Source organism: Ambystoma mexicanum, chromosome 5q, assembly GCF_040938575.1.
Source record: "Ambystoma mexicanum isolate Mex_15411 chromosome 5q, UKY_AmexF1_1, whole genome shotgun sequence".
Taxonomy (NCBI): Eukaryota; Metazoa; Chordata; class Amphibia; order Caudata; family Ambystomatidae; genus Ambystoma; species Ambystoma mexicanum.
In genome coordinates, this window is record NC_090933.1 from 354,854,365 (window position 1) to 354,880,981 (window position 26,617).

General features: G+C 44.5%; 1 long non-coding RNA gene across 2 annotated transcripts in view; it reads right to left on the reverse strand.

Moving 5' to 3' along the window:
• Positions 1-1,477: 1,477 nt before the first annotated feature.
• The window catches only part of LOC138498578 (uncharacterized), a 31,523-nt gene continuing 6,383 nt past the window's right edge, over positions 1,478-26,617 (reverse strand). For both annotated transcript variants that reach the window (XR_011278761.1, XR_011278760.1), the window contains one exon: positions 1,478-1,758. This is a non-coding gene — a long non-coding RNA (uncharacterized lncRNA). The remainder of the gene's footprint in view (positions 1,759-26,617) is intronic.

Sequence of the window (26,617 nt, forward strand, 5' to 3'; positions counted from 1 at the left end):
GAGTGCGGGAATGGTTAGCTTTCGGGCACACATTATCTTTCATGTGCGCAACTGAATAACGAGGTAAGGCACTTTAGAGAGTGCATACTTAATGAGGTACCATCTCCGAACAGTTTGGAAGGGTATTTCCCCTTCCCAACCACTGCAATTCTTTACAAATCAGTGTAAAATGTGCATCTTACAACAATTATTCCAAACATATATAGGTTAAGGAAATGTATGTGATTATAAGAAGAGCTCATCAACCAGTCCAAGACTTCAAGATATGCCATAGTACCTACCAAAAGTACTCCAGTGCAGGGACAAAATGTGTATGCACCAAAAAGCTTTAGTTATGGCTATTCGTTTGTCGACACCGCTCAGAGACAATGCACAACATTTTTAATGCAATTGAAATAAAACACTCACGTTTATTACTAAAAACAAATATCGCTTATCAATGATGTGGTTGTCCAAAAATGTATACGGAATACAATTTTTGCAATGAAAAGAATGTGGAAGAAAACCTGCCAATAGGAGTTCATATGCCACTTTAACTAAGTAATGCAAGTGCCAAGAGAACATGTCTCTATTTGTTGAAGGACAACAATTGCATCAGAATAACAGTACCACTGAATATGATGATCAGAATACCTGGGTCTCCGCTTACTGTCCACATTACGCTGTCCTGTGAGTTGTGACAACATTTACTCAAAGCAAGCCTTATGGCTAAATGGCATATAACCATCAATTTCTACTCTCTAAAATCAGGAAAATGTGCCCAACAAAAACGGGAAACCATGTACATATAGGAAGAAGCTTTCCCCCTGCTCCTACCCACACCAGGCCTACTGATAGGTTTTCCAATCAGTGACCAGCAGAGCAGTGGCATAGGTAGGAGCTCTAATAATATTACTGGTTGATGTCAAAAGGACTTTTTAGGGAAAAGAACATTTTAATAAGTATTAAATATCCTTACTGGAAAAGCAAATTATTTTCGTACTCCCAGAAAAATCATTTGATTCCAAGTAGGGAGTAAAATTGTATCAGAACCCGGCTTGTAACCCTGACGTAGGAGGTGAAATGACAGGGCACATAATGCAGTTTATAGTTTTGCCCACTTTCTCTCTCCACAGCCTAGATAAATTTCAACAAGAGCCTTACTAAGACTTCTTCAGGAGCCCCGTTGAAGAAAAGGCCATCTATTGAAGTCAATAGCAGCGATGCTCACAGGTACACTAGATTGAGTGACTTCTTCTTTAACTAGGGACCCCTTTTCTGAAATTCAATTGTATCATTTGAACAAGATGCATGGGGATACTAGGGGCAATAAACTCATACACATGATTATATTGAAAAGCCCTCAGCAGCTGAGAATAGAAACAGAATTTGCAGTTTCCTAGGCCTAGACTGTTACTAGAGTTTCCTCTTCTTGAGCAAACAGACAACACATTTCCTTCACTGTAGTGTACTGCCAAAACATCTGATTATTTTTCACTTTTTTATTGATTTGGCTGATTTCACATATCAACCTTTCAATATTATATTACATTATGTTACAAGATAATTGTTACAGAAAAAAAAGGAAAAATGTAATGGATGAATCTACACAATCAATTTACACATATTACAATATAGAAAATAGAAACAAAAACATCTGATTTGGTTTTTTGAAAGTTGCTGATTTGTTCTTCATCCTGAAGGGCTGTTCTCCTGTGCCCTTCCACTCATACCCCTCCACGGCTCCTGTGCCAACCTCTAATACTATCTGACAGGGCTCTGTAAAAAGTGAAGGATTGTAGTAGTAAAACACTGTGATATTTGCATACCCACAATACTTTGCAAGCAAAACATATTAAAAGCCTCATGACATTATGTGCAGTTTAAGAAAATGTCATGAATTTGCATGTGCACAATTACTATGAGGTGAATACAAGATTACATGCAACATGCCCCACCTTTAAATTGTTGGGTAGGATTATACAACTGCTCAGTGTTATTGTATAGAAGCAAATTACCATATAATATGTTAAGGTCTATGCCTCATAGTGAACTCTGAAAACTTGAAAGGATGCAGATTGTGTTAAAGGTTTTAGTTATCTGAATATCCATTGCGCTAATACTATATACAAATGCTGGGCGTAGTCCATATCCATTATTCCTTACAGGCCAAGTAAATGATATTACAATGCTGCTTTATGTTACCAATGCTAAAGTAGTAGACGTTAAACATGACATTTGCATACTCCAAATCTTTAGAGAACAAATTCATATTTGAGTTTTATAATGCATTACCTACCAAGAGGGCACTACAAAGTGCTTGTGTGACATGTGTACAAAGAATAGGAAGCATGGGGTGAGGTTATACATCCAATTTGCCAGTTTAATTACAGTCATTATTCAATATTTGAGCTGACAGTTGGGTTACAAAGTCTGGGTGATGCTTTTACTAAGGCACCATGAGTAACAAAGTCTTGTTCTTGAACGTCATTCATATTATAACAAACAGAAAACAAGTGAATGTAGGTACACATCTGGCAACCTTTTTCAGAGCCAAGGTCAGGGTTGTCTGTATCTGAAAGTGGCCTGGGGCGGAGATTAGAGTCATAAGATATAAGTGTGGTAGAGTCAAGTATAGGAGTTCTGGGTGGGGAGGGAAGCTTATTTGGTTAATGTGCAGGCATATCTTACCTATATCTTCTGTTCGTGGAGACACTTTTTCATATTAGTTTTTAACCTCTTGTGGGTGCATTCTGTATTTAAGGTTTTTACGGTCAAGCTTGCATCTGAGGGTAATGAAAAGTCTAGATCAGAATATCAAGACTAGTTATTACAAGTTAGCTTCATTTTGCAAGGAAGCAAATATTAGGTACCTGCTGTGGCTTGTGTCTTATTAAATCTTTTTGAATTTGTGGGAATTATCTGTGTGCGCTGCTACAATTCTTCTGAGCAGCACCAACAAGGAAGCTGGGCAAGCGCACATGCGCACAGCTTAGAGGGAACATTGGTCAGCGGTGGCACTTCCTCCTCTTAGCCAATGTCATTGCTGAGAGGTCCTGGTATTTTTGGATTTGTGAGCCTTTGAACAGTATTTGCCCTTTCTCTCTTGCTTTTGGACTTCTGGCACTTCGCAAGGACGGTCAGAGATGTCCATAGCATGGGCAACGAGAGATCTAACGTTTAAGAGTGCTCCTTTAAGGAGGTGTGCCTCTGTTCTAACTGTGACCTGGATGGGCGTGAGTGAGTTATGGTCAGTTAGCTTCAGTTTATGTACCTTAAACTGAGTGGCATTGGGACGACAAGCAGACGAGGAGGTGGGCTGGTTAGAGTTATTGGACTTCTCACCAATGGGGCAATTTGTTTTCTTGGTCATCGAGGGTAGTGATCTTGTAAGCGGTTCGTACAGTTTAGCAAGTCTAGCACGGAGTTTGAGATTTCTATCATTGGTTGTACATGGGTAAGTTGCATAGGCACCTGAACAGAGGTGATTAGGTTGGGCAATACTGGAGTTATTATCTCCATTTTAGGCAGGATAGGTGAAACTTGTGCAGCCTCAATTGGAAGAAGAGCCAGTTACAGTATTCTAAGATACTAGTTGAGAGGAGTATAATAGCAACCGTTACCCTGCAAATAACGTGTTGGTTTGACATGTTTGGCAAGTGGTAATATATAGTGGCTGCGAACACTAAATAGAATCAAAGAAGGTGGGAGACCTCTCCTGGGCTGGCCCCTGCTCCTGCAGGGTAGGAGGGAGCTCCTGCTCCACGGAAGAGGCTGGCTGGAATGCTTCCAGGTGGCTCGGGACAGGTCTCAGCCTTGTTTCCCTGGGCCTTGCTGACGTGGGCCGGCTTCGCCTGCCGTCGCGTGATTGGGCAATGTAAGAGGCACAAGGGCCAATCAGAGCCCGGCAGTGTAGGCTGGGCTGGGTTTAGGCATCGGTTGCCTGGGCCATGCGGCGGGCGGCCATCTTATAAGGTGGTGCCTCCCTCAAGGTCGGCAATGGGTGAAAGGTGCAATTTCTTCAAAATAAAGCACATAGGGTCTTTGCGTGTCCACCTCTCTATGCCTGTATATGATTCCCCAGAGACCAACCATGATTATTCTTATTTCCAGTATTTTTTACGTGGCCAGTAATGGCCTTTCCCTTTCCATTCAGTTTATCACTATTTTAATCATATAACTAAATAGTGGCCACCTACCTTCGCTAGGCCTAGCACGTAATACATATAAACGTTAAGAAAAAAGGAGAGCCTTAATAAAGAGGTGTGGGTCTGGGGTTACTATATATTAGGTGAGAGGATGAGGAAGAGATTAGGAGAAGATCCAGTGGGGTATCTAGTGGGGGAATAGGTGGTCACCTTCATTCAAGCGAGCCTTGCAGAACTGTCCAGCTTAAGAGGGATCTCTTCTTGGGGTGAGCCTCCATTATTACTGGCATGTCCTCCTCGGTATTGGACTGATCCTCACACATGTTTCCAAGTATATATTTTGAGGTGGTGGAAGTGCAAGGGTGTTTCTTAGGTTTTGATCCTTGGATAACTGTCAGGTTTCGCAGAAGGCTTTCCTTCCTTTTTTCCCTTCTCTATCGCTGTATGTGGAACCAGGTCTTTTTCATGAAAGAGTATCGCAACCTCTTTACCCTATCACATTAGTGGCTCTGTTTTGTCTTTGCTTGCATTCTATTCCCAAAGAGGTTGAAAAGTAAAATTTCTGCAAATCTACAAATTGCTACTGTGGACTGATCAGACTCTTCAATTTCTTGGGTAGTCATTTTATTGAAAGACTTTTCAATCGCTCTCTTCTGCCCACTCCCAGGAAAAACTTCTTCCACTTTTCTGCCTCTACCTACAGCTCCAATTAAGCCGTGCAACTGCTTTTCAGCTCACTCTCACATAGGCCACCATCCTTTCCATCGTATCAAGCCTGGTGTTTGGACTGGTGTTGTGTTGTGCTTCCTGTCTGCTCTGTCTTCCCTGCCTCTATTTTATTTTATTTATTTAATGACTATGCGCCATAGCCCACGGGCATCAAGGCGCACACAGACACCTAGGAGATAAACATCTAAGACAGGACAGGAACAATAAGGTCCTCAACGGAAGGAACTATTTGAACAGGAACGTTTTCAGAAGCTTCAGAAAAGCTGGCAGATTGCTTTCCTGGCATAGATTCTATCCGCAAATCCTGTTCCGTTTTATTGTGAGTCACGCGCTGTTACTTTATGGTACACAGGGTGTTGGTTTTCGTTAAAAGAAGCACTTTGGTCGCACGGTGAACCGCAAGGCTGTTCCATCAACTAGGCACTAGGCCAGCGTAAAGGTTGATATGTTGCTTCTTGCCGCTAGTACCGCGTAAGGGCATATGGGCCCTTGGCGATCGTCCCATAAGATCGTCAAAGTGGTGCAGTTGTTTACAATAAGCTGCAGCTTGCGGTTGAAGAAACCATCTGCCGGGGTCTGAAACTGGTGGCAGTAGCAGTAGGGTAGGATATACCTATTTTGAAAACATAAAAATTATAATTAGTCTCGCCAGCCGATCTTTATTAATATTATTCATTTTATTTATTACGGCCGATCTGAAACTATTTGCTTTCAAGGATAGTGCAATGGAGTATGTCCGGCTCTAAAATCAATGCGAAAACTAACGAAATAAATCGAGGTTAACACACAATGAGAAACGACTGTTTGTCTACATGCGTGTGGAATGTGGACCTGCATGCCCATGTGCCCGGTACAAAGATGATCCCACAAACGTTTTACTTGCTCTTCATTCATTCATTCATTCATTCATTCATTCATCCATTCATTAATTCTTCATTCTGGTATAAAAGCATCTAAAGAGTTACTTACATTATATTTGCAATTTCCATTGTGTCTCTGCGTAATGGAGTCCGTAAATCCCACTGTGCTCTTGACAACGATTTTTCGTATACTGAACTAACATGAAACTCCGTCTAGTTTCAGAATTTTCTGCCTTATCATCTTTTAAGTTATTGCACCCCTCCTTCAAATGAAGTCCTTTCGGCATGGTCCCTGTCTCTCAAGGTCAAAAAACAATAGAACCATATACTGCCAGTGTGAGTTGTGGGCCTCTTCAGGCCGCCAGCTGAAAATCAAAGCCGCTGACCTTCACTCTAAACGAGCATACATTTTTACTTTGCAACATCCCGTAGTAAAGCCATCTGCGAGAACTTGAATTTTCGAATCCATCTATGTACTAGGCCTCAATGTGCAAATGTGAACTGGCTTCTCTTCCATCTGCAACGGCTCGCTTGGCGCGTTCTGAGGCCCCCAATTTTGTCCTCGTTGTCCGCGAGCTTTGCAGTCCTAGAGAACCATAACTATGGAGACATTGGGCCTCATTACAACCCTGGCGTTGGACCATGGTGCTGTTAGCATCATGGTCCATGCCGGATTCCGCCATGGTGGATGGCGGATTTACCGCCCCATTCCAAGGTTGGCGGGGCGGTAAATCCCCATTCACCATGGCCCCTTCCCCATTCCCATTTTTGGCCCATAGGGCTCAATGGGAATGGGGAAGGCGCTAATTACGGCACCGTAAATTACGGTGCCGTAATTAGCACCAAGGTCCCTTAGCGGGTTGGACTTTAACGCCTGCAAAAAGCAGGCGTTAAAGTGTGTATCTGGCGTTAAGGGTTTAACGGCGCCTCAGCCTTTTACGGCGCCGTTAACCCCTTAACGCCAGGGTTGTAATGAGGCCCATTGACTTTTTGGGGGAAGGGTAGGGAAAGTATAACGTACCCAAGGAGTTGAGTTGAAAGTGAGATTTATTGTTTGTTTGTTTTATTATTTGCAATACGCCAGACTTGCGAAACTTAGTTACAGCAAAAAAAATATATACATACACATATTGACAAGGTCAGCGATATGAGGTGAATAGAGAGAGAAGTCAAACATGACACCCAGGTTGTTCGCCACCCAGGATGGTGAAGGGAGGGGTTAGGGTTAGCATACTTTGTATGTACACTGTACAATAACATTTATTTACAAAAAGACAATCATATTACAATTATTTAAACCGGGATTTGTACTTCACAACGAGCTCTGCTTTGGGTGGACATGGCACAGTGCCAATGTTTGGTGGCAATGATCAGTGCTCTGCACAGAAACGTTCAAAATTCCATATCTGTGCTTCTCGACTACAGCAACAATAAGGCTTTTTACAAAGTCGAACTCCATTTCCTCATAGACTGGTTTGATGACCCATTGCTTACTTCTTTTAGAAAACACCTTAGTGTAGCGAGGCATCCTTACATTACCCGTAGTCCTAGATTGTTCACGGCAGAGATTCTCGTTATGGGCCAAGACCGCAAGTAGAGTCCTATGTTTCATGCCCTGTATGCTGAAATGCAAGCGCTTTGGCCTGTACTTTAGGCACATATTGTGGTACACCTCCAAACCTCCTGTGTGACAGAATTCTGTCAGTCCCCTCAAAATGTCTTGATAGAGTTTTATCGAAAACAATCTTCTCAATGGCTTTGTGTGTCGGTGAAGATGGAATCAACCACTTCTTCTTCCTTGCCTCCTCTGGGGACAAAGGGCCATGTTCACATTGGTGGAAATGTAGGTTTTCTGACCAGCGGTGAACGTTGGTACAGTGGTGCATCAGTGACCGCCATTTTTCAAGTAGTATTTCCACTGACCCTTCACAAGTTTTGGAGCTCCACCAAAGATGGTTGCTGATAGACTGGGACCACTGTGAAATACTTTCCAAACCTCAGCCGAGATTTTCTTATTGATTGATTTAGCAAGATGCCATACATCAAATTGATGTTTAATATGTGGGAACTGCTCTCTCATTGTCTTGGCAATTGAAACGTGTCTGTCCGTCGCTATGAGGTCGATGTGCATTCCCCTCGATTGTAGATATTCCACTGATTTTATAAATCCTAGTTTCTCCATGGCCACTGAGGATGTACATTGTGTTACCTGCACGACCACCGAACTCACAAATTTCTTACTATCCATGTCCTGAAAGTGGTAGGTGCAGTACTTGGAAGAAAATCCAGGGCTGTCGCACTGTCCATCGCAGGCTAGCCTGAATCGTTTCCCTTCCAATGTACTTGCTAGAGACAATTGTTCAATTTTCCAAGCATCACTAATGGCCGGAAACAGATAATCATGTTGGTATTTGTAGTACTGCGTTTTAGAAATGAAATGAAGTGCCACAAACTGAAAGAAAGACTCTAACTTTCTAAAACTGGACCCACTAAAAAGTGATGCAGCTGCACACAGTAGATTGCCTGCTGGCAGCTTCCCCAGCGTCAGTTGTGCAGACCATGAGAACGCATGATTTAATCTACAGGCGGCATGTATTTTGATGTTACTGCCTTGTTTTTGACGAGTCACATGAATCAATGGCCTCCGACATACTTTCCCTCTGACGGAATGCCCACATTTCAACATACTTATAATATCCATCAAACAACTGTCGAATACTATGTATTTGCCCTCTTTCATTAGACTGTCATCCGGTGTCACACTTGTTTCGGACTGCATCTTTGAGGACATTTCACCACAACTGAAAGAAATATCGCCGATATCAGGTTCTGATGCGTCGGTGAATGCTGCTGCTGGTTCATTCTCTGTCATTTCAACATCTGTTACTTCAACATTAATGGGAGAACACAACATTGTCGACAGCTTTTTTGGTGGCAATTTTTTCGCGGGTGTAGATTGTGTGAATTGATCTGCGACTACTTCTGAGCTATCCTCAATACATTCAGTATCATCTTCTTGTGGTGGTGCAGTCGCACTGTAGCAATGGTCCATTACAACTTTACTGGATTCTCCGGACACATTCATTTAATGTTCTGGCCATTGGATATGAGCATCTCTAGTCTCAATATGCGGCGTCTGAATTAATAGTTCCCCCATAGTGTAAATGGTCTGGCAAGCAACATCTCTCATTCGCTTCACTGTCTGTGTATGTATAGTTTGTAGACCCACGGGTAACTACAGGACAGATTGGAAAAGGGATGTTCAGTTTAAACACAAGATAAAGTATAGTACAATTGACTGGAAAAAACATAAAATAGTCCCCAGCACAAAGAAATTCTAAAGTTATGAACTGTTTGTAACTAACCTATTTTTGTTTCTTTTCTTTGCAACTTTCTTGACTCGACCTTCAACATCTGCACACTGTAGCTCTGATTCATTTCCGCATCTCTTCCCTTCCTATTGCGCTGCAACGACTTTATTTTCTGTATCCGCATAGACAGCACGGAATGAGGCTCCATCGACTCCCTGAAACATAGTACTTTCATTACTATGTATCACAATATTGATAACATAAAACACACGTGAGGACGAACACACAGGTACATCTCAATAGCTCAACACGAATTAAACATTGTGTAGAACAATCAAACGACAAGTATTCAAGCTCTGATGGTCTAGTTCCATGGAACTGTCAGTAGCCATACCTCTGGCTCTGCATGGACTGCCATGAATGATTGTATTGGAGAGGAGGCATCAGCAACTCCCTGAAACACAGTACTTGCGTTAGTATGGTTTTCAATATTGTAAACATAACACACACTTGGGGTCGACGGCACAGGTACATATAAAGAGATAACCACAAATGATGCATTGTCTAAAAGAGTCAAGGAATATTTAAATATGATCAGATTTAATTGACTTATTTCTCCGATTTCTTTACATCTGCATCATCTAAATGGGATCTTGTGATTGTAGTGGAAGCTCCATCGTCTCCCTGAAACACAGTACTTGCGTTAATAGGGAAGAAAGTATAACAAATGGAATCACGTTATATGATCACGCTCGATGGAGCTGTCAGTATCCATACCTCGTGCTGCTGAAGAATATCTATGGATGTTGTAAATGTGGTGCGCACTTCCGAAAGCTGTTGCGCCGATTCGTATCCGCATGATCCCGCTTCCACTTCCCCTGGAATTACTTGAATGTCAGGCTCTGCATCAAGTGCGTGGGTTGACGCTTCAACAACTGCCTGAAACATAGTATTTGCATTAGTAAGGATTACAATATTGAAAACACAACACACACTTGGGGTCGACCGCACAGGTACATATCAATGGCTAACCATGAATGAAACATGGTGTAGAACAATCAAACGACAAGTGTTCCAGTCCTGATGATCACGGTCGATGGAGCTGTCAGTATCCATACCTCGTGCTGCTGAAGAACATCTAGGGCTGTTGTCAATGTGGTGGACGCTTCAGCATCTCCCTGAAAGACAGTATTTGCATTAGTATGGATAACACTAATTATAACTGAAAACAAACACCAGGGGATGACAACTAAGGTGTATATCAATTGGAAAGCACTAACAAAACAATTGGTAAAATAATCACACAATACATACAAACTATTACTTGACATGCATAAACAAGTCTGTAGCGGAATAGCCAAGTATGATTACCTGATACGCGCTAGAAGTGGTTGATAACTGCGGGCACGTCACAGATGTAGAATGTTCTTGCTTCAGATTCAGTGGATAGTCAAGCAGTTGTAAAGGTAAATTGTTGTTTGATAATGAAATGCAAATATTAAAAAATTGCCATGTAAACCGACAGAATACTTGAGAATAATGCTATTGAAAATTAGCAATATAGCACAGTTCCCTGTGCCCATAAATAGATTTCCTTTGGGGGTTATAAAATCGAAAAATAATTTATTGATAAATGTCATTATTCAAAAATCTATACACTCATATCAATATCGAAAGTATTACAAGGGACACAACACCTAAAATATCAATTAATCCATTCGGCTAACTACACACTACCGCAAGGCCTAAAGCTAAATCCAGACACTTGACTCACTAGTGGCGGAATGTGGACGAATAGAGTTGGAATAGCGTTTGCGAGCAATTTTCGTGTCGTTCGCCGTTTATTCTTCTTTGTTACCCAAGATGTGGCGTACATGTTCGAGGAAAAGTGCCGGCTGCAGATGCGGTATCGATCACCCCTCTTGTCCTCAAAGACTTGCTGGACTCTACTTTCAAGCTCTTCCGGTGGATATCCGCAATGTCTGACCCATTCTCTTATTCGATCAACAGTTTTAGGGAATACATGCATTGTAGTGCCTTCAGATTTAGCATGGGTCTTCGAAGGGCAACCGCTAATCGAACACGCAGGCATTGTTGAAAATTCTGAAAAGTAAATATCAAGATTATTATAAACCTTGATGAATAAAAATGTCATAAAAAAGTAAATGAACCATACCATTTTCAATGCAAGGTTTGTTTTGGTCACCAGAACTATACAAGTTCATCATGTGCGGCTTAGTATTTGCATAAGTTACAGAAAATTTTTAAATGATGTGACTAAACTCTGAACATGTGACTCGTCCCTTGGATGTTCTGTCTTGCACGAGAAGGAAACATGCTTACATTATAGACTGGAACCCCGAAGGATGCAATTCAACGACAATTGACACAGATGAAAATAAATAGATCTATTGATAGCATAACAATTGAAACTCAAGTCAATAGCAATGAGACCAATGACCATAGCACTATTGGGTACTGTAATCGCAAATAGATAGAAATGTAAAAATGACCGAAATATGACTAGGATACATGGCCTTACCTTGACCAACAAACAGTTGGATTCAGCAGGCCGAGCAGTATGTTGCAGGAGAGCAGGTAGATGGCCACAGGTAGCACACTGACGAGTTTGCTCGAAGCGGTCACAGATAGCACGACAACGAGCAGATTAGGATAGATCTCAGTGCTTCTCAGGTAGAAGGTTCAGGAGTTGACTTGCAAAGCACAAAGATGTTCTCATGAGACATATCAAGTGGTTTATAAAGTATTAGAAACAGGGGTGTGTTTGTGAATGAATGACGTGTGTATGTCGTGGTATTATGTGGTTTGCACGGGGGGCGGCCTGCCTCAGGGGAGGCCTGCCTGGAGACACGGGGTCTGAGGAGGCCATGTGAGCGATGTCCCCTGGGCGTGGGATACCTTTTGAAGTGTACATGCTGTTTGGCACCTTGACCGTTTGCGCCCGTGACAGCCCCCCATGCCAGCGCTCATCCCCGGGTGCGAACTGCCTTTGATAGAGGGGGGTGGGATGGATGGGCCTGGGGCGTGCAGATAAGGCACAGGAAGACTGCTGAATGGAGACACAATTATGTGTATTGCAGGGGGCGGCCTGCCTCAGGGGAGGCCTGCCTGGAGACACGGGGTCTGAGGAGGCCATGTGAGCGATGGCCCCGGGGCGTGGGATACCTTTTGAAGTGTACATGCTGTTTGGCACCTTGGCCGTTTGCGCCCGTGACAGCCCCCCATGCCAGCACTCATCCCTGGGTGCGAACCGCCTTTGATAGAGGCGGGCGGGATAGATGGGCCTGGGGCGTGCAGATAAGGCACAGGAAGACTGCTGAATGGAGACACACTTATGTGGATTGCAGGGGGGCGGCCTGCCTCAGGGGAGGCCTGCCTGGAGACACGGGGTCTGAGGAGGCCATGTGAGTGATTGCCCCTGGGCGTGGGATACCTTTTGAAGTGTACATGCTGTTTGGCACCTTGGCCGTTTGCGCCCGTGACAGCCCCCCATGCCAGCGCTCATCCCTCGGTGTGAACCGCCTTTGATAGAGGCGGGTGGGATGGATGGGCCTGGGGCGTGCAGATAAGGCACAGGAAGACTGCTGAATGGAGACACACTTATGTGGATTGCAGGGGGGCGGCCTGCCTCAGGGGAGGCCTGCCTGGAGACACGGGTTCTGAGGAGGCCATGTGAGCGATGGCCCCTGGGCATGGGATACCTTTTGAAGTGTACATGCTGTTTGGGACCTTGGCCGTTTGCGCCAGTGACAGCCCCCCATGCCAGCGCTCATCCCCGGGTGCGAACCGCCTTTGATAGAGGGGGGTGGGATGGATGGGCCGGTAGGCGTGCAGGCAAGTGTGTGGGAGCGAGGGGCCATCAGGCCCTTCTCATCCTTTACTTCTCAGTAGAAACTCGGACCAAGTACCTCCAGTAGTGGGTTCGCCCCTTGCCCTTATGTGATGTTAACTTTGGTTGACATTCGCGTAGATGGGACCACTGAGCAGACACGGGGCATCCATTTTTGTACCCCCTTTCCACTCCATCTTGGTGACCAGGCCTCACTGCGCAGAGCACATGGCCCCCACCCTCATTCCCACTCTGACTGGGAAACTCCAGAGGTATTAGCAACAGCTAATAAATGTAACACATCACTCTTCCTCTGAGATCACTGTCCTGCATGTGAACCAGCCTGAACTAAGCACATAGCTTGTTCATCTCCACAAACGTGTCCTTGCCCACGCACCCTCGCCAGTGGAAACGTACTGCCATTCTGACCCTGTGTCCCTGCAAGGTATTCTCTTCATGTGCCAGACCACTGACCATGCCATGATGCCCACCTAGCAGATCCCCAACTAACATTAGACCCCTACTGCAGTATATCGTTGCCTATCAATAACAAATGCCACATACCGGAGATTCTTGTGAGCACAGACCCACACTTCAAACAGTGTATTATAGTGGTCAAGACCGTTAACCTAAGGCCTGTATAATCCAATGTTAATTGATAATATAGATATATGTGTGACTTTTATAGAGACATAACCGACTGAAAGACTTTGAACAAGTGTTATTTAGTGCATGCATTATTGAGAATATATTATGTTAGCTTGGATAGTGACCACCCTGCTTCACAGCGACCTGACCTTCACCCAATCGGAGCACAGATGTCTGACGTCCATCCTTGAATGGAGACACACTTGATTCATTTAAAAAATCGAAATAACCGTTGTTAAAATATATGTGGTGTTTTATTTTGTATCTTATTTTGATGACACAAAAATACAAGACTTTACACATTGTACAAGTCAGGTTGCAGCACAGCGAGAGAAAATCCCCTGTACTGACCGCTGTCACTTGGGAAAGTTTCTCTTATGGCACGAACGGCACAGGCGGGTATTACTCTTCGAATGCGATGTCCAAGCCTCCCGTGAAGCCACCATGTAAAGGAACGATAGGCCACCAGCCTGTACCACCTGTGAAAAGTAATGAAACAAACTGTTTTTAAATGAGCAAGATAAGTTTAATAAACGTTTGTTGTCAATTACAATTCTTGTAACTAATGGCATTCTGCTCGGACAAATGTTATCTAGACACTGCACACTTTTGAACGACTTTCATGCGTTACAATGATATGTATATTTAATTTTGGATATAGTAGAAGACCATGAAATAGGAGTGGCATGACAGGCAGAGTATACTTACTCGTTACTCGGATTACGAGGACGAACAGTTGCGCGAAGTTCGTGCATAAGCACCATCATTATCCTCAACACGGACCGTGTGAGGCAGGCGGCCCTGAAGTCTGGCAGCTCGGTGATGCATTGCGGTCGTGGCTCGCCTTCCGAAATGTAGGCCACGCATACCGAGTTTTCACAGCAGCAGCAGTTCTCGTCCTCAGTTGGCATTAGGTCGCACCGATTGCATGTGCACCAGGTGGAAACACCGTCCATGCGACTAGGTCCAGGCTCTTCAGCTGTTGAATCGTTCTCACAACTGCCATCCGAAGACCCATCGTTTTCGCGTGTTACCCTTTCCAGTAGTTCCTCCTCGGTATACTCGGGCTCATACATGTAGGGCATTATTGTAGCCATTGTGTGTTAAACAAACTAAAATAATTTATAGCGGTGGTACTGGTATCTGTTCACACGGGCTACAAGCAACAAAGGTAGCTGACCAGAGCACAGAAACGAGTCACAGAATACTCAAAGTAACACAGAGAGAGGAATGGAATCGAAAATCTGCTGCTGTGTGTTGTGAAACGGTCTGTTTATACTTATTGAGGAAAGAGGCGTCCTGCCATTTCCATGGTGACACATCATTAGCTGAAGCGCAGTGAATGTTGACACGAGACGTGCTTTGGCGTTGTGAAATGGGCAGTACGCGTCTGCTGATGACAGGCTCAGGGGCGGGGGATATGATTTAGTGCCGCAAAAGCAGGTCAGCCAGGGCGATGGGGCAAGTGATAGGATTATCACGAAATGGCAGCGCCCTGATGCCTGTTTTTGCGTGCGTTTAATGGACGAAAACTCGGGTAAGGTCCATAGGAAATTTTTCTAAAATCGAGCGACTTAGGCTTAAAAACACATAGCCGACCCGTAGGGACAATAAAAAATGTTGACCGAACCATTCCTTTAAGAACTGCCTTTCACTTGTTTTCTGAGTGCATCTACATAAAACCCTCACAAAGCAGCAATAAGAAGCCTCGGGCACAAATGGTTTCCATCCCCTACCATCATTATTATGATGATTATTATTACTATTATTATTATTAGTGAGTTTGTAGCACATTCATGATGTAGTGATTGAGATTTATGACATTCTACATGTGGTTCAACTTGAGTTTTTGCGCTCGAATTCTTGAAAGCTACCTACGTTCCCGTTTGAGGCTATGGAAGGTTCGACCAGCACAGGTAGTGAGAGCGCACACACGCATGCACGCACACGCACGCATGCACGTGCGGACGCACACACGCGCAAACGCGCATGCACGCGCGTCTGGTGCACCTGAGGCCGTCCTTGTGCTGCACTATAGGCCACACACACACATAAAGCCATAGGTTACTATAGACCTGCCACTAGCGTCCTTTATCCTTTCTTTCACAACTTTTAATGTCGGAATGAGAGATGTGTCTCTCCATGCTGTGTTATTTGACTCTTGCAAGTCTACATGGGCTTAGTCAAAAAGGATGAATTCATCCTATTTGGACTGCGATCCACCTGGCAGCCTGCTTCCGTGGTGGAATGTAGCCGATCGCAGAGCAATCGATCACGTTGCACTGGGGCGTGAAACAAAATGATAGCCCATTACAAAACAGCAAATTACGTTTCCTTCAAACTGATAACGTTATGACATAATAGAAATAACATCCAGACACGTTTGCTATACTTGCGTTCCTCTGTCTCGGCAAGCTTTGGCGTCTGTTCGAAGGCAGGGGATATTTCACACAGAATAATGATTACAGGTGTGAACGTCTAATATGCTATCCCTGATAGTTTGGAGGATGTATATTTATTTAAATTATAGTTTTTCGACATCCCTCCTAGATGGATTCCACGGAACAATATGTCCTTGGCAGTTGCTGCGCACATTTTACAATGAATACGGCATCTTCCCTGTAAAAGACCCACACTTGCCCTTCCCGACAGGACTGCAGCCATGAGACTATTAGATTCTTCCCCAAATAGCAAGTCTGCCTGAAGCTTCCATTTAAAAAAATGGATGGAAATATAGAAACAAAGAATATTGTGTTATATGGCAGCATGGAAGGGTTATTACATTGTTGTCAGTGTGAGATGGTTCCCAGTGGCCAACAGGGTGCATGATGTGGAATGTATTGTTGCCATTGAAATTTACTGCATGAAATGGACGGAGACTCCATGCATAACTATCAAGTGGTCTCTTATCATTCGGCACACCTTCAAACAGCCCTAGGTCTTAGTCGACAGCACTTTGGGCATCTATTAGGTACATGGCCCACAGGCAACACCTCACTACTTATAATCTCCTATTGGACTCCCATGTAGGCGGATCAAATCCATTTAGGAGAGATTCCCACATGTTCACAAAGTCCCAAAGAGATGTCAACTACCCTTCTTGATCTATGGGGTCAAAAGCCATTGACACATTCAAAATGACAAGGTGTGAAATATATCATAAAATAGGTACAACCTGCCCCATAACTGCTGCCAGCACCCCCCCGCCCCCGGCAGGTAGCAAGTTGTTCCCCTCAGCGGGGCAGCTCCAGGAAGTTCAGATACCTGAGAGCCCCTCCATTGAATGAAAGAGCGGGTGAGGAGAGCCGCCAGCAGGTTACTAGCAGGTTCCCGTGTACAGGTTGCTAGCAGGTTCCCGTGTATGGGTTACCAGCAGGTTCCCGTGTACGTGTGTCCGGTCCATAGCCTTTCCAAGAAAACAGGTAGTCCAAAGAACCTCACCTGACAATCGAGTGCAAGATATCCTCGTATTCCACCTCCCCACCCTGCAGAGGCATTGCTGGGGGGGGGGCAGGGCTGAGGGGGCTATAGCCCCTGGTCTTTTGGTTGTAGTCCCAGATAGAATCTCATGGGCTACAACCAAAAGGCTAAATAGCCCCGAGTCCCGACATTCCTGACATTAGCGTAGCCCCGAATCTTTTACAGACCTAGCAACACCCCTGCCACCCTGCATATGCTCTGGCACGAGCAGCTGATTGGGTAGTAGGGGAGCATGAGAGACATGGAAGATGGGGGTATATAGGCCACATTCTGGGTAGTCCTGGATTGATCATTTCTTGGATTGTATAGGATTGTATAGGAGCCCATGAAACTGGGAAGGTGCTTTTGGCTACCTGGGATAATTAGATGTTGGGTTCATAACCAAAGACTTTCCCAGGCTTTGTATGCAGAGGTACCCTTCCTATGTTGATCTGTAAATTGCTTTGACCTTTCTTATGCCTTCGGCAGGGGCTACTTGACCCTTGTCTGTATGTCATCTAGATGCCGAGGCAGCCATCAACCGCAGGAACTGTAGTAGATCAAAAGTGGTGAAGGGCAGCATCCATGGATGTTGACCCGAGACACTCCAGTAGCTGTATGGGTGACATTATTATATGTGAACTGTGTAGTACAGTTCGGCAATAGCCAGGTATCTTAGTGTTGTACACAGATTAAGTGCAGAAATTGCTCAAGCATTCTGCCTGGAAATCAGTTTTGGGGTGGTAGTCAAATGATAATCAAGACTTCGATTCGCAAACGATTCATCAGGGTTCACCAAACAAATGAGGTGAATTGGGTGCCTCTATCAGAGCTGATGACATAAAGAAGACCTTGAAGGTGGAGAACATGCCCTTGGAACATGTCTGCTACCTTAGGTGTGGTTGGGAGCCCAGAACAATGAACAAAAAGGTACATTTTCAAGAAGGAGTCCAGCACTACTCATATGGTGTTCATGCTTTCAATCACGGAAGTTTGTCTATAAGATCCATTGTCACCATAACCTATGGTTTAGGAAGTACCAGCATCATCTTAATCAGCCTCATGGTTCTACCTTTTGTATGTTTACCAGTGCCAACGGCGGAGAAACCCCCACTTGTTTTGATTGTGGGATGTACTACAATCTGAGTATCCTGGCACTATAAAATAGTGTATGTAATGGCTTTCTGGAGTTGGCAGATATGTCTGGTATTTAATGAAAGGCATCCCCTCTTGGATAACTGTATTCATGCCTTCCACCTCCTCCGGGTGGGAAAGAAACAATTTTTTAACATCTTCTGCTAATTGGAAGGAGGGGTGTAGGCACATAAAAACTGCTCAGGAGCTTTGATGTTGTCTGGTTGAACCATTGCTGGTTCTGAGATAAGTGCATCAGCTGTGCCATGTTCCATCCCAGAATGGTATTTGAGAATTAAGTTGAAGCCAGCAAAAAAATTACGCCACTGTGTGTGTCTGACATTGGTAGGGTTCACTGTGGCCGTAGGTTGCAAATACCAATTATCAGTATATACAAAGATCTAACATGGCTGGGAGATTGTGGCACAAGGACCGGAATGCAGTCCCTCTCCATGGCCATAAGGATAACTTTGTTTCATGGCCCGCTCTAAAGATATCTAATAAGTCAACCTCTTCCAGGGAGAAATTGGCACTCATTACGAGACTGCCAGTAACCTACTAGTGCTACCAACGGGTTACCGGCAGAATCGCCTTACCATTACCGACACCTGATAACCCGGTGTCACCCGGATATTACGGGGGTCGGCAACAGCAGTAAGTCCCATTCCATGGAGACCAAAAGGACTCCATGGAATGAACTTGCCCTTGCGAAATTAGAGAACTGTGGGAGCATTCCAAGCCGACACTGGGATTGAGTTCCAGAGGGTGGGTGCATGACAAGAGAAGGATTGTTTGTAGGTTTTCTCTTTGCGGATGAGTTGTGATTCAAGCCGGTTGGTCAATTTGCTGCGTGGGGAGCATGTTCCACCAGATATGTAGAGCTTAGCCGCCAGGTACGCTAGTGTGCTACTTGTGACTGCTCTGTAGATGATACGTGCAGCCTTGAACAGTATCCTGGCTTGGATTGGAAGTCAATGTATTTTGCGTAGCATGGGGGTAATTCAGTCAAATGTCTGTGCTCCCGTAGTAAGACGTGCTGCAGCATGGTAACTGCTTTCAGAGGAGCCAATTGTGCAGCTGGGAGCCCTGTCAGGATAGCATTTCCCTCATTGATGAGCGAGACCACCAGGGCCTGCACTACAGTCCGGAAGTCCTGCAGCAAGATGAACGATTTGATTTTACGAAGGATAGAGACTCTGAGCCAGGCTATTTGGGACTTCTTGGCTATGCTATGTGTTTCTGGAAGGACAGATTGCTGTCAATGGTGAATCCTGAGAGTTGTGGATCAAATCCTTCTAGGCGCATATCATTGAACCATTTTTGGACAAGGTGTTCTTTAGCATGCGTACCAATGAGGACGAATTAGGTCTTGGATGGGTTTAATTTGAGGTAGGAAGTTGACATCCAGGACTGGATTATGGCTAGGTAATCACTGAGACTAATGATGTCCTGCGCACTTTTTACCCTCATGTACAACTGAGTATCATCTGCGCATTGGTGGATGGCTATATTGAGTAGAGTGTCCAGAGGCTCCCTGTATTGATGCAACCACAATAGTACACAAATTAAGGGCAATTCCTGTAGCTGTTAAATTAGTCATCAAAGAAAAGCTGCACAAACTAGAGAGAGAATGATCATGGAAAGAGTGGACGATATTGAGTGGGTATGGCCTCTAGTAGTTGTGAAGAAACCAACTTGTAACTTTAATTTTGCATGGAACTCTGGTAACATAATGGATGTGCTGAGTCAAGCTAAAATATTTTACACTCTACACCTAACACGTGCTTACCATCAAATCCAATTCCTATCAGTCTCAAGGCATTTGATTCCATTTATCATTCCTTAGGTCATGTGCTAAAATGTATGGATGTGTCAAATGTTAACATGGACCAGGTTAGAGGCAGAATAGGCCATACACAAACACACAACCAAAAATACATTGATGCGCGCAAAGCCTTCCAGGAACTCAAAACAATGGGTGAAGGTATCAGGCACGTTTAGGCTGATTGATGCCCTTAAAACAGGGACATAAAATTGTCTAATACCAGGAGGATGTTGCAGGTGTTGCACCAAGCAATTAAGATGGCAAAAGATAATGGGCCTCATTACACGGATGGTGCTAAGGGATTACCGGCACCGGTAAGGGCACCGGTGCCGGTAATCCCTTAGCGCCATAATATGAGGTCCCTCAGCGGGTCCCGTCCTTGACGTGTGGCCAGACCACACGTTAAAGAAGAGACCCGCTGAAGGACTTCAGGGCAAATAACGGTACCGCTTATAGCGGTACCGTTATTTGCTCCTTCCCCATTCCCATTGAGCCCTATGGGGGCTCAAATGGGAATGAGGAAGGGCCTTGGTGAATGGGGAATTACCGCCCGCCAACCTTGGAATGGGGCGGTAATTCCCCCATTCACCAAGGCGGAATCGGTAAAATACCGACGAAAACCATGGCGCTAATAGCGCCATGGTTACTGACGTCCGTGTAATGAGGCCCAATGTGTTTAAAGGGGGCGTGATACAATTGTTCAAAGATCTTGATTAAGGGTTTTCCAGAAATCAAATAACTACTAGTGGCCAGTGTGAGAGGTCAACAGCTGGCCAGCTACCCTTCTCCAGACCCCTACCTGTAAATAATGACTAGACCCATCTCTCAGATCAGGTTACCTGAGTACTAATGTGATCTTGTTTGAGACAGATATGTATGTTGAGCAGGGTTAGGTGGACATTGTGGGTGGGTAAGGTGAGAGTGGTATGGGACCTCTGTCAGAATGGAAAATGGGTGTGTGTGTAACCTCTGTAACAAACCCAACTTTGGGAAGCCTCCCAGGTCTTCCAATTATAGCCGCCAATACAGTTAATATTACAATTCTTTGGAAGGTCCTACCTTTTCTTCCAGAGGACCTTTCTTGGAGCAATGCACTGGACCAAGAAGTGAAGAAGAATCCCCCTGAGACCCCCTGCACGACTCAGCACTGTAAATGCTACACCACGGAGGAAGTCCCAGGGAAACCCTTGTGGGGGAAAAAACCCTGTGCTGAGCTGCTAGGGAGTGCGGGTCCTGTACCCTCCTACACCAGGTGTTGAGAAGTGTAGACCGTGATTTCCGGTCCTCAGGACGGATGATGGTAATTCCTCAGTTCTGCCCAGCTGTGGGTGTGTGAAGTAAAAATGATTATCACAGGAAGAGCTGCTGGAGTTTTTTAGAAAGAAAGTCAGTTCAGATGAAACCACAGAGCCCTTACCCTAGGTGGAAATGTGACAAGATTCTTAGCTTGAATGAAGTGGATCCAAGCTCACAGAACTCTGCTTTACTGGAAGTACTAATGTCACATAGACACAAGGGAATGCTCAGACAAAACTGTAGGCTATGTGAAGGTCGGTACTTCTAAAGAAATGAAGAAGGAATTTCTAACCTGAAGGTTTGGAATGATTCAAGAAGAATAGCCACAAATGATTCTGGGGATGGTAGTTCCCCCGATCTGTGTTTTACCATTATCTTTCCCAAAGGGGCATCATTTCCTGAATATGGAAAGCAAGATCTACAATGAACATGAACACACAGAGAGGTCGAGTCGCGGTGATAAGAGAATTGAATAACCGCCTACCAATGAGGTAAGGAAAGGGAACTGACGGAGTCGGGGACTGAAACCTTGAAGGAGAAATCAGCTGATCTGTTGTCACCGAACGAATTCTAGCGAGGAAGTCGCTGCAAGTACAAGCGCGGACTTCTATGGATCAAAAAGAAAAGAAAAGGAAAAAGTGAGACGAGTAAAGAAGAAGGTTAGGAGTAGATAGAAATGCTAAATAATTGTAAGTTTCCTAAAGCGAACTCACGGAGCATCTGGCAATCTCTAAGAGAGTAGCTACGCGACATGATGTCTGTCTTCCATCCATTTAAACTGTTTACTCCTTCTGTAGTGGGCGTGGCTTTCTCCAGATGCAACGTTGCTTCTGCTGCGGTACACACTAGAATGCTAACGTGTCCTGCCTGCAACGCCATATTGAAATGGGTAAAGGGAACAATCCAGGTCACATTGCGCTGTGTAATGGATGAAACCATTACAGTATGCCCCCTCTTAACTGGAGGTCCCCCCGGTTTGTCTGGATGACTCTTATGGAATCTCTTTACCAATAGTGGGGCATGGATGGCTCTGGCAGGTTCCCAGGATATTTCTGCTGTGCTGGAGAGTATCCCTTCCAGTCTATTAGATATTGGAGTTTCCCATAATGGTATTGTGAATCACAGATCTTGGCCACTTCGAATTCCAGACCCGTAGGTGTCAGAACCGGAGGAGGATTGGCCATAGTCTTAGGATGAAACCTACTTCTTCTGTCCAGCTTTAATTGTGATACATGAAAGACCGGATGAATCAGCGACCAGGAGGTAGGAAGACGCAGGCGAAAGGCGGCTTGACCAACCTTGGACAGGACTCGAAACGGTCCAAAAAACTGAGGTGACAGTTTAGAGGGCAACAGATGTCGGGGGAGAAATCTTGATGACAACCATACATAATCCCCGGCTTTGATGTCCGGCGCTTAGGTTCGATGTCTGTCTGAAAACCTCTTGATCCACACTTGTGAATCCTGAAGCGCCTTTCTGGATAATAAATGACACTTGCCGAGTTGTTTTATGAGGCGATCCACATCTGGGAATTGTGAAGCGGAATGACTTGGTGCCGGAAAGGATGCAGGATGAAATCCATATGCACAAAGAAAAGGACTCATTTTGATCGTGGAATGAAAGAAATTATTATATGCGTATTCAGCCAAAGGTAATCATTCCTTCCAGTCATCCTGTGCGGCGATACATAAGTCCTTAAATATCCTTCCAGCGTTTGATTCAAACATTCAGTTTGACCATTTGTTTGTGGATGGTACCCTGAACTAAGGGCTGTTCAAATGCCCAATTTGAGGCATACTTGTCTCCAATATTTCGAGGTGTATTGTGATCCCCGATCTGATATTATTCTTTCGGCTAACCCATGTAGGGAAAATATTCTCTCAATGAATACTCTTGCCATCTCTGAAGCTGAGGGTAGTTTGCTCTATGGAATGAAATGTGCAAGTTTTGAAAAGGAATCCACTGTTACCATAATGGAGGAATATCCCCCTAAGGGAGGCAGATCGACTATAAAGTCAGTAGAAATAATTTGCCACGGACGAGACGGTAAGGGCATTTGGACCAGTTTTCCCAATGGGGGATGACATGGGGTTTTAGTCTGTAAACAGAGAGGACAAGAGTTTACATATTCTGTCACATCCTTCTTCCAAAACGGCCACCAAAAATATCGTGCTACCAGTTTTTGAGTAGTTGTTGTTCCCCTATGACCAGCTACTTTTGAATCATGACAAAGTTTTAGAATTTCTCTTTGTAAGGAATCATTTGGTATGAACACTTGTTGTCCCAAAAAGTAACAACCTTTTTCCTTGACCATACACCAAGTGGAGAGCTCCTCTCTCTGTTTCCTTGTTAACCTTTTTGTTTGTTCCTGAATACGAGTAAGTAGATCCTTAATGACCACTTGAGTCACATGAGTTTGTGGAAAGATGAGTTCAGACCTGAGCTGTCTTGGTTGTATTATTCTTTACGAGAAAGGGCATCCACTCGCAGATTGTTCGTTCCTGGAATAAAGGTAAAGAGGATTCTGAATGGAGAAGAGAAATGAGCCCATCTGGCCTGTCTGCTGTTACAAGTCTGTGCATACTGAAGAGCTCTCAGGTTATGATGGTCTGTTCTGACCTCATTGACTGCTTTGCCCCTAACAATAGATGTGTCCACTCTTCGAAGGCCCGTTTGATTGCCAATAATTCCTTTTCCAACACTGAGTAGTTTAACTCAGCGGAAGACAGGGTTTTCGATAAATACGCGATGGGGCGTTCTTGGCCATCGAGATCTTCTTGAAGGTGCACTCCTCCCAAGGCATAATGAGATGCGTCTGTCTCCACTATAAAACTGTTGTTTTGATCTGGAGCCATCAAAACGGGAGAAGATGTGAATCTTCTTTTCAATTTTTCAAATGCCCGTTGGGTGATGTCCGACCAATGAAAGGGAACTCCCTTTTTAATAGAGAGGTGAGTGGATGTGTCAAGGTAGAGAAATGAGGGATGAATCTTCGGTAAAAGTTTGCAAACCCGACAAACCTTTGTATCTCTTTAACTGTAGTTGGAGCTGGCCAGTATGGAATGGCTGAAACCTTAGAAGGATCCATCGCTATACCAGTTTTTGACAGAATGTATCCCAAATACGTGACTTGGGATTGATGGAATACACATTTATCAATCTTACAATACAAATGATTGTGTTGTAGTCTTGATAACACTTCCCTAACATGCTTCTGATGTTCTTTCAGAGATTTGGAGAAGACAAGAATGTCCTCTAGATGTACGATGACATATAATGTAGGAGGATATCCGTGAAGAGATGGTCCATAAACCTTTGGAAAACCGAAGGGGCATTTGAAAGACCAAATGGCATCACCCGGTATTGGTAATGACTAAATGGGGTGCAAAACGCAGTTTTGCACTCATCTCCGGTTCTTATGCAGATAAGATGATAAGCTCCTCTTGGATCTAGTTTGGTATATACATTGGCACCCTTGACTGCTTCCAATATATCCAGAATTAATGGGATGGGATATTTATCCGGGACTGTAATTTTGCTGAGACCCCGGTAGTAGATGCAGGGCTGTAACTCTTTGGTATTTTTCTTGGGAATGAAAAATAAAGAAGCTGCTGCAGGTGAAGTGGATTCCGTGATAAGGCCATTTTTGAGATTGGCCTGTAGATATTCACGAAGTGCCTCCTTCTCTGATGCTGATAAAATATACATTCTCCCAAAGGGTAGTGGTTGATCAGGAATCAATTCGATAACACAATCATCTCTCCAATGGGAGGTAACTGTGAGTATTCGGATGACGAGAATACCGGTTGGAATTCCTGATATTCATCCGGCAAGCCTGCTATCTGTTTGAGAGAAAGAACCTTCAGAGTGTCCTGGATGGTCGACACTTTTCCCATTGGTAGCGAAGAATGATTCCGAATACAGTGTTCCAAACAATACTCAGAACCCAAAAAGAATGACCCAGCTGACCAGTTAATGAAAGGGTTATGTTTTTTCAGCCATGGCAGTCCGAGAATCACCAGATGATGTGCGGCTCGAATAATGTCTAATGAGAGTGTCTCGGAATGTGAAGAAATAGACATTTCTGTCAACCCTGTTTGATCCTTAATGGGTCCTGACACCAAAGGACTTCCATCCACACTCTCTACTGGGATAGCCACATTCTTAGAAGATCGAGGAATACCTTGTTCAGTGGCCCAGATATCATCCACAAAGTTTCCTGCGGCCCCACTGTCAATGAGTGCAGGAATGTTCTGCACCACTTTATCCCCAAATCTCAAGGAGACCTTCAATACCAACATACCAACTTCCATTGCTCCAATGCCCGAAGAAATAGGCACTGGATTCTGTGTGGCATTTTTCGGAGGAACCTGTTACTTGTAAAGGTTCCCGGACCGTGTTTCCTCTTAAGGCCGGGCATTGGCTTTTCCTGACTTTCTTAGAGGTGCAATCGGACATTCCTGAACAGTGTGTGTACTTGACCCACAATACATGCACTATCCCAAAGTACGCCGGCGAGACAGCTCCTCTGGAGATAATGGACCTCTGGCCGTAGCCCCTAGTTGCATAGGTTTGTCTCCCGAAGAGGAGATCTTAGCTGGAGAAGGGGTTTCTGTAGACGGTTGATATATCCGTCCCTTTTTCCTCTCCAGTTGTCGTTCCATTAGTCGGTAATCTATCTGCAGAACCAGGGCTATAGATTCCGCCAAAGAATGCGGGCGAGGCACTTGTGACACCTCATCTTTAAGGTCTTCAGAAAGTCCTAAACGAAATATGGTTGTTAATGCTTCGTCAGACCATCTGGTTTCCCCTGCCATTTGTTTGAATCGGGTATTGTAAGATAGAATGTCTTGATTACCCTGCTTTAGATGAAATAAATGTTCCTGGGCGGCCACTGTGAGCTCTTGGCGACCAAACATACTCTTAACACTATTACAGAATGCGGTATGAGAATCAAGCATAGGGCTAGCCGTGGTCACCAGTGGGGTGGCCCAGGCTAAGGCAGGTCCCATCATCTGAGAAATCATATAAGCTCTGGCTGGCCAAAGGTAAGCCAGGAGGCTGCACCTTTGGTATTAGGCACTGCCCTGCAGTTCTCTGAAAAATCATAATTTTTACCTTTTAAATAAGGCTGCTACTTTGTGTTGCCTTCCCACCCATTCCCAGCCCCTTGTGTTGTTTGGGTTAAAAAACGAAGTCCACGGTACCTAAATTTGTATTAGCAAAAACACAAGGTTTTTGCCATTCCAAGATGGCCGCCACCACATTTCTGGCTGATTCAAACCTTCCTAATGCCCTCTGAAGACCAACTGCCTCCTGATAGGCTGGCCCTGGCTTGAAAGCCAATCAGGGAGCACCGGCAGGTGTTAGCCGGCCCC